Source organism: Cydia pomonella, chromosome 6, assembly GCF_033807575.1.
Source record: "Cydia pomonella isolate Wapato2018A chromosome 6, ilCydPomo1, whole genome shotgun sequence".
Lineage (NCBI taxonomy): Eukaryota > Metazoa > Arthropoda > Insecta > Lepidoptera > Tortricidae > Cydia > Cydia pomonella.
The window spans coordinates 12,681,291-12,696,449 of NC_084708.1; the positions used below are offsets into that span (position 1 = coordinate 12,681,291).

At 36.2% G+C, this 15,159-nt stretch overlaps 1 protein-coding gene across 2 annotated transcripts in view; it reads right to left on the bottom strand.

The window, feature by feature from the left end:
- Positions 1 to 15,159, bottom strand: part of LOC133518992 (uncharacterized) — a 40,961-nt gene that overhangs the window by 16,329 nt on the left and 9,473 nt on the right. The window contains exon 1 of one of the 2 annotated variants that reach the window (XM_061852830.1): positions 13,476 to 13,668. The exons of the other annotated variant lie outside the window; for it this stretch is intronic. The gene's annotated coding sequence lies outside the window, so the exon portion shown is untranslated. Of the gene's footprint in view, positions 1 to 13,475; positions 13,669 to 15,159 lie in introns of those variants that run through there. 2 annotated transcript variants of the gene reach the window in all.

A 15,159-nucleotide genomic window follows, 5' to 3' on the forward strand; every position in this document is an offset into this window, starting at 1 on the left:
TTTATTTCGACTGCCGATCTTTTATGAGTGACATAAGTCTTTTTGCGATCTGTTAATCACTACACCCAGACATGACTACAAAGTGGCAACGTAGTTAGGTTCATAATATTCTTTAAAAAAAACACAATAATACTTTCTTCAAAGCTTGAACCTTCAAGGTTTGCGAGTACCTATTTAAGGTTTCAAAGTCTTCAAGACTAGTCTTTTAACAACACTACATGAATGATAAATATTTAAGGTTAGGGGGGCTAAGTGACACATAGTTTTTTTGCGCTCGGTGTCAAGGAAGCAGGTACATCAACGTAAGTGTTTTAAAATTAATTTTATTTGTAGTGTTATCATTTAACGCGTGTGTTGACTGTACGTCGACAGGCGGGGTACTTGTAGGATTAACAACGCTTAACTCTGTTACCCGCTGTTAGCGATACCAGGAAAAGGGTTATATGCCACCCACATAATAAATCGTTTACCTTAGTCAGGTTTTAGCTCCAAATTTCCAATAAAGCATTATATCGATCCTTGACAATATTATTTTATGATCTTCATTCACAACACGATCTTATTTGTATAGCCATAAGAGCGTATCATAGCAGTCCAATGATTTAAACTTTTTGAAGAAAAAGTTACCTACTGACAAAAAAACATTTTTATTGCTGACTGTACTTCGCCTCGTCGCATGTCTTTAGTTCTTCTCGAGACCTTCCTAATGAGTCTATAACTTAGCCTAAAATAATGATGCCAGTCTAATGATCAAACATTTAATTTAAATATATTATTGGCATTGTCGATTAACTGACTGGAGGTCTTATTAATTAGGTGCACGCATGTATACCCGTACCCGTGAACCTGTGTGCAACCTATTGATGAGAGATTTTGGTACCCAGTATGTACAGAATGGAATGGACTTCCTAACGCAGTGAGTTTGTTTAATAAATACACCTTACCTTAGCTTTTAACTTAGTACTATTAGGTAGGTATCTATGTGTATACGAATATCCAAATTTACAAAATGTGACGAAATATGTGGGAATTGTAAGTAACCTAAGTAGGTATATTTCGTGTGCTGCAGCGAAGGGTCACACGGGGTATAGATAATATGCAACTACAATTTCACTGCCTAACAGGTTTTGGTACGTTGACGGATTACCTCGTCAACCCATGTTGCGTAAATATAAAGGTTTTATTTTTAGCTTTTATCAGTTTGTAATCTCTTAATTCACTTTTGCTATTAAGAGATTCATAGCAAAATGAAAAAAACGTTAATTATACAGAAATTGCCTATACCTAGATACCTATCTACCAAGTTCTAATAGGCAGGTAGGTATGTTTTTAATCTTGTAGATCAGTTTTAAGGATTGGTCGTATTTAAATAAGGTTGGCATGGGAGTCTAATAATAAACGTTTACCTAAGTTAATAAGTAAGTAGGTAGTTAGGTAAGTCCCTTTTAGTATACCTACACTGGCGACCCGCCAAGGCTTCGCACATTTACCTAAACCTTCCGCAAGAATCACTCTTTTGATAGGTGAAAACCGCATGGAAACCCGTTCAGTAGTTAGAGTTCATCGCGAACATACAGACAGACAAATGCGACGTACGAGGGGTGATCCAAAAGTAATGATAATCAAATACTTTTAGTGGATGACAACAGAAAAAAGAGATTTTTTGTTCGACTGTAATAATTAAAAAATTAAGATTTCGCATAGGTACCTACCAAACTAATAGCATAGTTTTCATGTAGGGGGTCCGAACTCAACTATATTACTAATTTCTATACGTTATAACCAACTTAAAAAAAGCCGGACAAGTGCGAGTTCGTTTTACTCGCGCACCGAGGGTTCCGTACAAACTTTGAATTATCTCGTGTAACTATAAAAGCGAAAGTACCTATACTAAGTATAATTGAGTACAGCGGCGCTATAGGCAAATTGTCTAACTAATTTGCGCGATGTAATGCACGTATGTTGGTTTTTCGAGGAATAATTCCCTATCATGTGAACCGAGTTCAAAAATTGTTCTTTTATTTGAAAAACGGTGTCTTTAATGTAATCTCATAGCAATTTCCAGTGTAATAAACATACGTATAGTTGGTTAAATTGCAAACTGAATTCGGAAATGTTTTTTGTTAATTAAAAAAAAGTTACCAAGATAGAGGTCTGATTATATTTTTCCTGTAAAATGTATAGTAATGTTATTAGTTAATTTCACAATTTTTCTTCGGTAAACTTCGGAGCTAAGGGGAGGGGGCAGGGGGGGATGGTATTTTTTTTTCACATTTTCCTCCCTAAAACAATGTTTTTCCACTACTAAAAAATAATAAAAAATCTTTCAAATGACACCCCACTTGACCTAGTCACTTAGACTGAAATTTTGCCCCCTCTTCATACTGGGCATTTCACATAGTTATAAAAAATAAACTAACAAAATAATACTTTCAATGTGTCTGGATTAGCGTTGTTCATAACTGTTCCAAATTTCCAATCGATAGCTTAAGTGGTTCTCGAGCATAGGCATATATCTAAGGACGGGCCTTACGGGCACTAAGAATGGTGCTGGTTCAGCGGTGTCACTCGCGAAATCGAGCCAATCGTGCAGTCTAACACCACAACGCGATTGGTTGATGACTTCGCATTACGCGCGCGATTGGTCGCAGCTAGTTGCGGTGGCCTGTGCGTGACACCGCTGTACTGGCCCCATTCTTATTACTATGTGCGTACCCAACTTACTTCTTATATCTATGGTAGCCAACGTGCCAATCGTTAACGCTCCGTAGCGAACGAAACGCAACTGTCACTGTCGCACTAATATGGAAGAGTGAGAGAGATGACTACGCTACGCTACGGAGCACGTTGGCTAATAAGCACCCAGGAAATACTTTAGCTGCAATATTACGGGCTTCATTGCATCACCGACACCGGTAGACAGTAAGTAGATGCATAATTTACCTTATCTCACAAACGCTTTTCCCCATTGTTTAATACTTGGGTACTTACTTCTTGGTTGATCAATGATCAGACTCACATAACGTTGACAATGTTACGTAGACATGCAATTGGGATTGGGACCGCTCATTGTCATTTGTTGATGCATAAGTGAAGGGCCAATTACATCCACATGCTATCGCCCGATGTCAGGTTCGACGTCGGGCCCGAGCAAGAGTATTTTTCCATTTCACCAAATGTTAACACAGCGGCGTAGCGTATGTGTTTGCCGCCCGGGGCCGATCAGAAATTTGCCGCCCCAATTTACGACCAACATCACTTGGACAAGTCATAAGTTCAGTCACAAAGATTTTTAGTGATAAAAAAGTCATAGGTACAGTTTCGCATTATTCTATGTAATATTCGAAGGAAATGGTATTAAATTTATTATTTTACTTTATTAGGTACACTAAACAGATATCGTACAATATCATGAAAAACATACAATTGCATATGATGGCTTAAAAATTAGCACGAGATTCAAAACAAGTGTACACAGCATGCTTTACAAGTAAGCGCAAATGTATAAAAAATCATGAAAAAAATACGCGGCCTCTTTAAGGTGATTTTGATCCCTATTTATTTATTTTTCTGTTTTACATGGTTGAATCGTACATAAAAGAAATGTAGGGTCTTTTATCTTTCATTAGATACTTAAATCATGTGTATTGGACTGGCAAAATTGCAACTGTACATGTTTTACCAAACCTACTCGTTGAATGGCAGTCAAAAATAAACATGTTACTGAAAAGTAGCCTAAGTATGAAGGTATTAGCTGAAGTATAGACTTGTCGAAGAACTAAATGCTGGTGAGAAAATAGCGTTATAATAAAGTAGGTTCATATAAATAAACAATTGTACCTATTTTATTTATGTGACACTGATTTTTACTCCCTTTTGTGAAGTATATTTTTTCACAATCCAGCCGCGTATTCGCGTCTAACGACAATCCCAAAGTAAACAAGTAGTAAATAAAATCGCGATCTAAATTTTAAAACAATTATAATACGTTTTGGTCATATAAAACAAGCTTTCAAATCATGGCTAACTTTTCTTATCAAAAACTTTGTATTACATATTATTAGTCAAAACCTTTGTGACATAATCTTATGACCTGACTAGACAAAGTTGGGTAAATGTGGTAAAATACAAAAATATGTTCAAAAACCGAAACTCGACTACTGAAAATCTGGCTCATAAAAGCATGATAAAAGAAAAAAATCTCTGAAGTAATCTCAGAGAAAATATTTTATATTTACATCTTTTAAATAAAGAAATACAATTTAACATACATAATTTACTAATTTTTGAATATACTGTGGGGACGAGTAACCCGACAGATTTTACCACGTATTTCTGACGTCATAAGGAGCAAAAAAAATTTTACTTTTGATCAAATTCGACAAAAATGTGGGTGTTTTCTGCACACGACACGTTATTTATTTTCACATCTTGGTAAAAAAAACATTACAGCGAATATGTAATAGTTATTTGTTTTACAACGTTGTTGTTTAACCGCTCGTGCTAATATTGATACCCGAGTAAGCGAAAGATTCCAAAATTGAAGTTCGAGCAGTGGAATCATGACCGTTGCGAGGGTTTCAAGGCACGAGGGTTAAACAGACTTTGCCTCCGAGTAAACACAACATTTTCACCACACCAATGCGAGGAAAATACTAACTATGAAATTAAATACCAATTAAAAACCAAATCAAATTCAAATGAACGTAATAATACATTTATCATTGGAATTCATAATTTAAAAGTAAATTCGACAAGTTAACACTAGGTAACAACTCACAATTTGCATCTGATTACTTTGCCTCACATGCATGTGGATAAAATGCAACTTTCTCATTCATTTTTGAACAATCAAGAGAGCCTTTACCCGTTGGTGAAGTGAAAAGTTTTTTTTATTATTTACAGATAATTTTTGAGGTAGGTAAATGATTATTTCAGATGAGAATGTTTTTTTGTTTCATACGTTTTAGAGCGCAATTTTCAGTAGTCTGCTTTTATATTTGAAAGTTTTGTATTTAATTAATTTTGGGGCTATAATTTCATAATCAATTATTTAAAATCTTTTACATTATTTTTGTGCCATGGTGCCTTAAGCACAGCAGCGCACGCAAAGCGCCCAATGCTTTTACATGAGAGTGCAAAAGGCGCCCGTTATTCCATCGCCCGCAGCGTGACAACATACGTCAGGCTATGCTCGACTCTTTTAATATGAGGGCACCGGAGCCACCGGCATTTAATGGCCCGTATCGCACCACGTTCATTGGGCTACGCCCGACTATTTTTGCGAATGATGGCGCCGAGGGCGCCCAGATTGCGCGCAGAGGGCACCGTGTTCAATTTGGTGTGATGTCATATAGGGCTATAGGTTATACCTATAACCAGGGGGCCTACCGCAAAAACCGAAATTCGCAAATTGCGGGTATCTTTCTCTTTTACTCTCACTAAGACGTAATTAGAGTGAGAGATAAAAATGCCCGCAATTGACGAACTTCGATTTTCGCGGTTGTAGCCCATCGAACAATCGTGTATGCTCGGCATCGCTCCCGCGGTGCATTAGTTCGTTTCGTGGCACGATTTGAAAATATTGATTTCTTAATTTTATATTTTTTATATACCGTATTTTGCCGCCCCCTCTCATGTGCCGCCCGGGGCCATGGCCCCCCTAGCCCCCCCCTCGCTACGCCTCTGTGTTAACACATTTTTACAATATTTGACATGTAAAAAATACTTATCTCAAACTTGTAATGAAATGTCGACATGACTTACTTCAAATTAGTTCCGCAAATACCACATATCAAACACATTGTATTTATTTAAGAGTTATCTGTTTATTTAAAATCATTGATTACGTTATCTCGTTCGTTGGCCATACGCTTAACTTGACAGACGACAGACAGAATGGAATTGAGGAGATATTTTAATATAAGATTTAGGTTAAAAATAACACTTGCACGGTTTGTGCTATCAAAATCACTGCCAACTTATCTTGTTCTAACTCAAGGGTCGGCAAACGGCTCGTGCGGCTCTTTGCTCTATCAGCCCCACGCGCCAAAAGTAGATACCTAAACTTTTGACGAGCTTTCAGTAACTGTCATTATATCTAATATTACAATCACCTAATGTTAGTACACTGTATTAGCCACACTATTTTAATGATTAATATTATAGTCGTGCTAACAGCTTTGCAAATACCACACTAAGATATGTGATCTTTTTTTAGAAGTTAGGAGTGGGTAAGTATAGTAACTTATCCGTAAAAGATAGTGTAACTTCCCCTACCTATACCCCAATCTACCCCATCTATTAAACCCCGGACCTAATAAAATAAGGAACCTAATCGTTATCAATCCCACCTTTAAAATTACCCCTAAAATTTACCCCAACAATAATTTTACCTTAACAATAATTTGGCCAAGTGAACGTCTAGTTAAAGGTTAGGACCCCTTGAAGCGAACCGCGGTACCCTAGATTCTTTAATGAGTAACAGCTAAATCTTGGACTCTGATTCTACCTGATTAAGTATTACCTAGACGTTAAGACTCGGAAATTTACTATACTAAATAATTTATTATGTTGAGAGGAAATAATCGATAGGGTATTATGTTAAGATTCAACCTTCAGCAAAATACCATAAGATTAAGTTATTCCAAACCATTTCTATATTAAATATGACACCTTATAAGTAGAATGAAAATATATAACAATCGACAAGGTATGAGCAGTGTCGCGATAAAGGATATGGACTCCGCCCCCACGCGCAAGGTCGTAGACGACGGGTGTAGCCTTAAGTTACAGAACCTATCAATGATTTTTGATGTAATGTAAGATATATTTTTAATAATTAATTAGAAAGATATTTAGTTATTGCAGCATATATGATTATATAAATATAAAAATATTTTTGGTAAAATCCTGCTACTCCTATTAAGTCTTCGGGGTAACATTGAAGCAGCACTCCCGGGTTAAGCCCATTTACACACTTATATTAAGATTAAAATATTATTACCTATCAATCCTATCATCTTCTAAACGAGGTGTGAACGGATCACGCGTGCTGCCTCTAATGCTAGATGCAGGTCTGAAGACTCTTACTCCGATTAGCAATATCAATCGGGCCACCTACTATCTTATTAGCCAGACGGGCTATGACCAACGCTTCGCAACCCTATACAAACCTAGGGGCTGACGAAGAGAAGCGATAAGTATTCGTCAGACACCAATTACTTATCTTTTATATCCAAAAGCTAAGGCTACTAAGCCATTACCCAGTCCCCATAGCTAAAAGTAGGCTGAATTTCTAGGCCTTTCAAATGTATAAACGAAGTACAAGTTTAACTCATTACTGTACTTTATGAGATCGAACTATCAAGGTGAGTATTATTCCACTCAAAGATTCCAATGGACTGCGCTCGCCTGCCAAAGGGTCTCTAAAACAAACCATTCTTTTATCCCAGAATAGTCTGTGTTCCTAAACCCAACTTGATATGTAAGGATTGAATATATAAATACCTTAGGACCTGATCGAATACTCAGTACTTCGTCTCTACACCAAAAACCCAGAAATGAAAATAAATAGATGTAAGATGTTACAGATAACCCTCAACTTTCCACTCAGAGTAACAGTCTGGAAGATTTAGGTAATTAAAACCCATTACCGGTATTTCACTAATATTATCATTAGTACACGTTATAAAACATAGCTTCACGTCATTAGAACCTTTTGAAAGATATATATATACACCAACCAATCGAATTTCTAGATCAAACCTAAGAGAGAGACCCTATAACAGTGTGTGTGACTCTACCCTATTCCTACCCTTAGACCCTAATCTAGTATGTCCAGAACACAGATCGTACTTACCATTGATCTAGTGATTTGGAACATACACAAGTGTATCCCTAAGTCTAAGCTGTAAGCATTCGGCCGACAAAACCGAGGTATAGCAAACCCTAGTGTCTGTGTGATTGGCCCCCTCCTCATCGCCACGTGGGCACGGTGGATGAGAATAGACCGCCCTAGCATGTCTATAGGTAATCAGCGCACTAGCACACACACCCGTACCAGTCACATGGGATACCCTGCCATGACTAAAACTTTATCTGTGTTTGTTACCAATCATGACAGAAGCCCTCCCGTGACCAGCACTAGTATGAGCCAGAGCACCGAAATATATAAATATACTTAATACGAGACCTAGCCTCAATTACTGCAGACTTCAGTGAGCTGAGATTACTCTCAATGGCACGCACGTGATGCCCTCACATTCATCTAACAGCTGGACCTTGAGACTAAGGAGAGTATGCTCGCCTCTTATGTTGGTAAAGAAGAGACGCCAAGTCCTCTCAACTTGGAGCAAAAGACTTCTAAACAGCTGCAATTTGACACCGTTAGGGAGCAGCTGATTAGATGGACAAACTGTTAGTCCAAACAGTGATCTGGCTTTATAAAATAACAAACTAACCTCATAGAAAGGTAATAAAATAACAAAATTAGATTTTACTAACAAAAACTCACAATATAGTAACACAGATAAGGAAGTAAAGAATCTCCACCATAGCCTAAGCTTAGCATTACGACAACATTGTCTCCGCAATGCCAAACATAGACACAATTTACAAGTTTAAATTTACCAGGATAATTCCCAGCAAACACAAACAAATAGAAGGAATAGTAGAGAAACTTTACTTACCCAAAGCCAGAGATACCGCCAGTCCGATGGTTAAAGAATGAATGCCCATCCTCCGTACTTTACGGCCCTTTTATATACTTTAGTAGCGACATAACAGCGACATAACGGCGACATAACGGCGACTAGCGACATAATAGCGACATAACAGCGACATATTGGCGACTAGCGACATAATAGCGACATATCGGCGACATAATAGCGACATAACGGCGACATAATAGCGACATAACGGCGACATAATGGCGACATAATAGCGACATAACGGCGACATAGTAGCGACATAGTAGCGACATAACGGCGACATAATAGCGACATAACGGCGACATAACGGCGACATAGTAGCGACATAACGGCAGTATTCGCTTAGTAGTCGGTTTAAGTAGACCAAAAAAATGATAAAATGAAACGTTTCAAAACCTATCAAGCATGAATATGCCAACATTATTATTTAACTTCAGGTATTATAGTTTTGTTTTCTGAAAATAACGTCTGTATTGTAATATTTTACGTTTATTATTAAGTTAGTAACTCAATGTTCTTTATTACACCAATAATTATGCATTTATTCTAGGTTAACTTCAATTGATTATTATCATTCTTCGCAGCATTCTAAAATAAATAAAAAAATGAAAATTCACTGAGTGTTATGTATTTAATCGAAATCACAAGTGGTAAAATACGGAAACGTGTCCTTCAAGTTGTAATTGTTAGAATACGGAGTGAAATCATGACTGAAAGATGCAAACGAAGAGTACTGTAGTTTTTCATTATTTTCTATGTGTTTTAATATAAAACCAAGGCCAATATTACGAAATAGGCATATGGCTAGTCACAATAGATCTTATACCTTTAAACGAGCAATTCTTGTATATATATATATATATATATATATATATATATATATATATATATATCTGATCTCGGAAACGGCTCTAACGATTTCGCTGAAATTTGGTATATGGGGGTTTTTGGGGGTATACAATCTATCTAAATTATTCCTATGCTTGGGAAAACGCGTGTTTTCGAGTTTTCATGCGTTTTTCTTTCGACGCAGAATATGGTCGCTAATTTCGTGTTGCCGGCCACTGTCCGTCTGGTCCAATGGGTTAAGACGCGGACTGCTAAACGAATGTTACGGGTTCGAATCTCGCCCGGTGTCTAACGTTTGTTTTTTTTATATGTTCAAGTTTATATATAATTTTTTAAATTTTATTGTTTTAGACAAGTTTAATTTAGTAAAAAAATGACCTATGTAATAAGAGAAATTGACAATAGATGGCGACAAGTGCTGTAAGGTTAAAATCGATAGTAAATAATAATAATTGTCAGTTCACATTTTACTTATTAAGTTTATGTAGATTATCACCTATACATCACCATATTACAATAAATAGTTATAATGGTGAAATATATGATTGCAAAAAATGACCTGATGATGGCACGGATGCGGCACGCCCTGCGCCGGTTGCAATGTGCTCGGGCCGGTCAAGTAGGTATCTACCGGTGACCGCAATTCATTCAACTTTGAGGTGTGATGGCACATTAGCACACCGCCTTGGCAAAGTCGGCAAACGTAGTGGAATTATAGGGTCAATTACATCCACACTCGCTATTGGCCGATGTCAGGCCCGAGCAAGAGTATTTTTCCGTTTCATCAAATATCAGCACATCTTTTACAATATTTGATAAGTATGTAAAAAATACTATTAAGTAATTGTTTCTAATTTCCAAAAAATGTGCAATGTTAGATATGTTTGCATATTTACATTACAAATATTGTTAACGATGTGCTAATATTCCGTGAAACAAAAAAATAATGTCAGGCCTGACATCGGGGCTGACTTCGGACCCGATATCGGAAAGTCTGAATGTAATTGGCTCTTATACGTTTAGGTATGGTGTGTGGATTTAAAAGGAGTGAAATCTCTTAAAGTAGAACTACCTATTGCAAGTGTCCGGCAGTCAGCTATAAATAATAGTTCCAAATATCTCCAGAGAGTAGCTAGAGTCTGGCTAGCCAAATATTGTTGACAGATATTTCCATGCGGTATCACCAATTTTCTATGATTTAAAAAAAGCTAAAAGCCTGTTGTTTTTTAAAAGCCTGTTGTTTAAAAGCAAATTTATGTCATTCATTCAAATTGTTCGCGGTTTATAAGGGGCTTATTTTAAATAATATTAATAATGACTATACCGAGTGAGGTCCGGAAACTATTATTTAAGCTCATAAATAATTACGATGATGTGCGAAGTCGACGTGAAGCGTTCTATAACAAAAACTGCTATGTTTAAAAGTCGTAAACAATTTAGTAGGTTGGTGCTCTATTAATATTTTGATACTTTAAGTACCAGTTCTAACATTTGCCTAAAACTTTGATAAAGTACGTGAATTTATTAATACCGAAATCTCATGAACAGGACAAGTGTGTAAAGAAACGGATAAACTGGAAGTTCTGGAAAATATCAATAAAATCAAAACATTGGAACGTAACGAGTTACTGAAAACTAATATTTAGAAGAAATCTGTGGAATGACTGGTCAGTAATAAATTTATATGATAATATCTTGGCGAAACATGTCTATATATATATCTTTGTACTTTACATATATAGAGGTAGAAATTACGTGAGCTGACCTTGAGTGCATTACGTATATTAACTTATTTCTTTAGGTACCTTACGTGTGCACAGAAAATCAAAATATTTTCTAGTATCAAAACTATAATTCCTACTACACACAGTGTGACCAGCCCTAGATTTTTTGAATTTCCCGCCAAAATAAATTTTCAGTAGCCAGACTCTAAGAACCTAGGCGTTATTGACGGAGTGAAGCGCGCAGTCTATGATTTGTTTTTTTTTTTTCAAGTCTTGTAGCGCTACCTATATAAGGTTTTTTGATGAGACTTTGGTACATGGAGATTCCATTCGTTACCTCCATCTTCCCCATACCTTTAGGACTAGTACGAGGAAACTAAATTTTTGTATTTAGATTAATTACTCCCGTGGGCATTACATCAAGTATTTGCCTATAGGGACCGTGTGCGTTGGAGGGTCTGCCATCTGAATGTGAATCGGAAACAAACAAGTACATCGACACTTCACGCCAAAGCAAATGCTGCCATCTAACGTTCTCGTACGTTTTCTGGTGCCATCATGCATGCATTCTGCCATCTTGTGGGCTACATTGGAAGCATAAACTTCACATTTACGCCTCGCGCCAAAAATCTGACGTCTTCTGGGCTACCCCCTGCAGTTTATGCACGCTCCCTATGGGCAAGCCCACGTGGAATAATGTCGACAACGACGATTTCCCCTACATAGTTAAGCTCTAATGCACTAAATAGGTACAGAATATATACGTAATATTTAATTTTCTCCCTTTGTCAACTGGTGGTGGTTTTAGTATACAGTGTGGTGTAAATTTTGAACCTCATACAATAAGACTTATTTCACTTATTTTATGAATTATGGAACCCTTAAAGGATGATTATATTTCGGTATAAGTTTTGTTTATTCAATGTTTTTTTTTCTATTAAGGAATTCATTCAAATTGTTCGCGGTTTATAAGGGGCTTATTTTAAATATTTTTTGTTTTTGATTATTACTATTTTGATACTTTAAATACTAGTTCTAACATTTGCCTATAACTTTAATTAAGTACGTGAATTATTATGAACCATTTAATACCTGTATCTCAGGAACAGGGCAAGTGTGTAAAGAAACGGATAAACTATAAGTTCTGGAAAATATCAATGAAATTCAAACATTGAAACGTAACGAGTTACTGAAAACCAATATTTAGAAGAAATCTGTGGAGTAAAGTGACTGGTCAGTAATTTGATTTAACAATACAAAATATATTAAAATATCTTGGTGAAACATGTCTATATAATTGTCTTTGTATTTTACATAGTGGTAGAAATTATGCGAGCTGACTTTGAGTGCACGTCAACGTATATTCAACTGATTTCCTTAGGTACCCTTTTAGGTTACGTGTGCACAGAAAATCAAAAATATGTTCTAGTATCAAAACTATAATTCCTGCTACACTAAGTGTGACCAGTCCAAGATTTTTTTAATTTCCCGCCAAAAATTTGTGTAATTTTTCGGTAGCCAGACTAGTAGCAAGTAGCTGATTTGACAGTTAATTCAAGCGAGCGAGGTGTTCAAAAGGTCGCAATATGTAAACAAGTATAATGATAATGACTTATAGGTACTTACTCTTACTTCGTATCAAAATGACAAAGAACATAAAATGTAGGATGTATGTGTGTATTCAATGTTATCAAATGATTAACAGGATATGAAATCAAATGCTATTTTTCGCTGCACAACTTTTCCTGTGGAATAACAACAACCAACAATAATTAACAACGGCTAGTTGTCTTATATTGGTTACCCGTAAGTACTCGTATAATTCGTATCTTAAGTAGACTTTCCCTCAAAATTTAAATACAAGGAAATTTTAAATACGTGGTCATTTTGATTGTACTTTGTTTCCTTGATCGTGCTTAAGGTTTTCGTTTCGTACCGAAACTCAAATTTAAAAAAACTAAAATTTTGCAATGCATGCCTGGTATCGCTCAAAATAGTGGGAAGGTACTCTATTACTAGTTAGGTATGTACGACCCATGTGCATAACCCTGCACTGTTCACAAACAACAAATAGGTACATCCTAACGACATGCATATGCACATGCGTCACAATCACATTTATAAATCACCAAAAAGCCCTTGGCACGTTTCACAATGACATTAACACACGTTCACTAATTTACACGTTTACCTATCGAACAGGTGGTCCGTGGATTTAGCAGAAAGTTCGAAGGCACCGGCGGCGCGCGCTGCGTTGCTTACACTGCCGTTGTTTACTATTGCCAGCCAGCTTTACCTGGGATAGTATTCAGCTAATTATCGAACCTCGGCGATTCGAATATTCAGACAAACCAGTGTAAAAGCGCTCTTCGTTTACGTATAGTTGTTACGGAACTTGTGGTCACAGTGATGGGTTACTTTTGGCGTGCGACTCGCCTACGCTCACTCGGTTTGCATCGCGGTACCCGCCAAGCTACCACTTTCGGGCCAAGGCCACCGCTGGATTGCGAAGTCTTCGTTATGTCAGTCTGCGTTCTACTTATGCAATGCTTATACCAATTCAATGCAGTTCGATGGGCCATTTATTAACTCACTAATACATAATCATTATTAATCTCTTGTTTGTGTATGCTAAGGATCCTGACTGCCGAATTTTTAATAATCTATTTGCTTTTTTCGAAAACGATTATACTGCTCTATACAGCATTATAGCACAAAGCACATATGAAAGGTAAATTTATTGTGACTTTTTACATGTAGATTTTGGATAGGACTACAAAAATTAATTCATTTCCTTAAGAGGAAATGGGACAACCGCTTCTCCATATAAACGTAGTCCTCATTTTCCTCTCTAGATAGTGACATTATGGAAAATATTTTTATATAATTTGCAGCAGATGTTCCTACGTGTGCGAAGTGTTTCTATATTATCTACCAGTTGTACCATGCTCATAAAAGGTGTGATTTAAACACCTTGCACCTACAGTCAAGTGCAAAAATATGTATCGAAATAATCGTCTCATAAATATGGTAGTACGCTCTTATTACACTGGAATAAGATACTATGGGACATATTTTTGAGTAAGATGTGTACACCCATATTTTTACACTTTACTGATACTTAGCTTAGCAATGACTGCAGCTGTCTTTGGATCCTTAAACTTGACGGACTAATTGCCAAATATTTGACTGATTTAAAAAAATATATATCTTGGGTAGGACGGCACAGATTTATTTATTATGGGAGCGATTATTTCCAATAACATTTACTTTTTCAAATGATATTTTTGGTAGACTACCTATTTTTATAAAGTTGCACCATATATAGATTGAAGCGAAAAAAAGCATTCTACATTGCTACTCAGTTGACTACGGAATCCTACAAAGGTTGCGGTAGGTAATGTACCAATTTATAATAATTCAGTACAAAAAAGTAGGTATTTGGTTCACATTGACCAAATTTTGCGTAGTTATCTCACTGTCTGAAGTACCATATTGCACATGTAGGCCTAGCACATGATTGGCGCGACAGTCTCTCGCGGCGAGATAGACTACCCGTCTTTGTCTATGTTAATTAAAGAGGGACGGGTAGACGGGTAGTTTATTATATTTGTTTGACATTTAGAATTTATTCTAGAAACAATCTAGACTAGTATTTTTTATACATTTTTTTTTGTATGACTATATTTTGTGAAAGTTTTAGTATTAAATTTGATCTATGAATTATATTCATTAGTATTATATATGGAATAATATTTACAACATCAATAAATTGCTCTGATAATTAGATTAAGATAATTATATGTAATACTGTCTTACTATTCATAAGTGCTTGTTGCTAGGCCTACATGAATAAAGTATATTTGAATTGAATT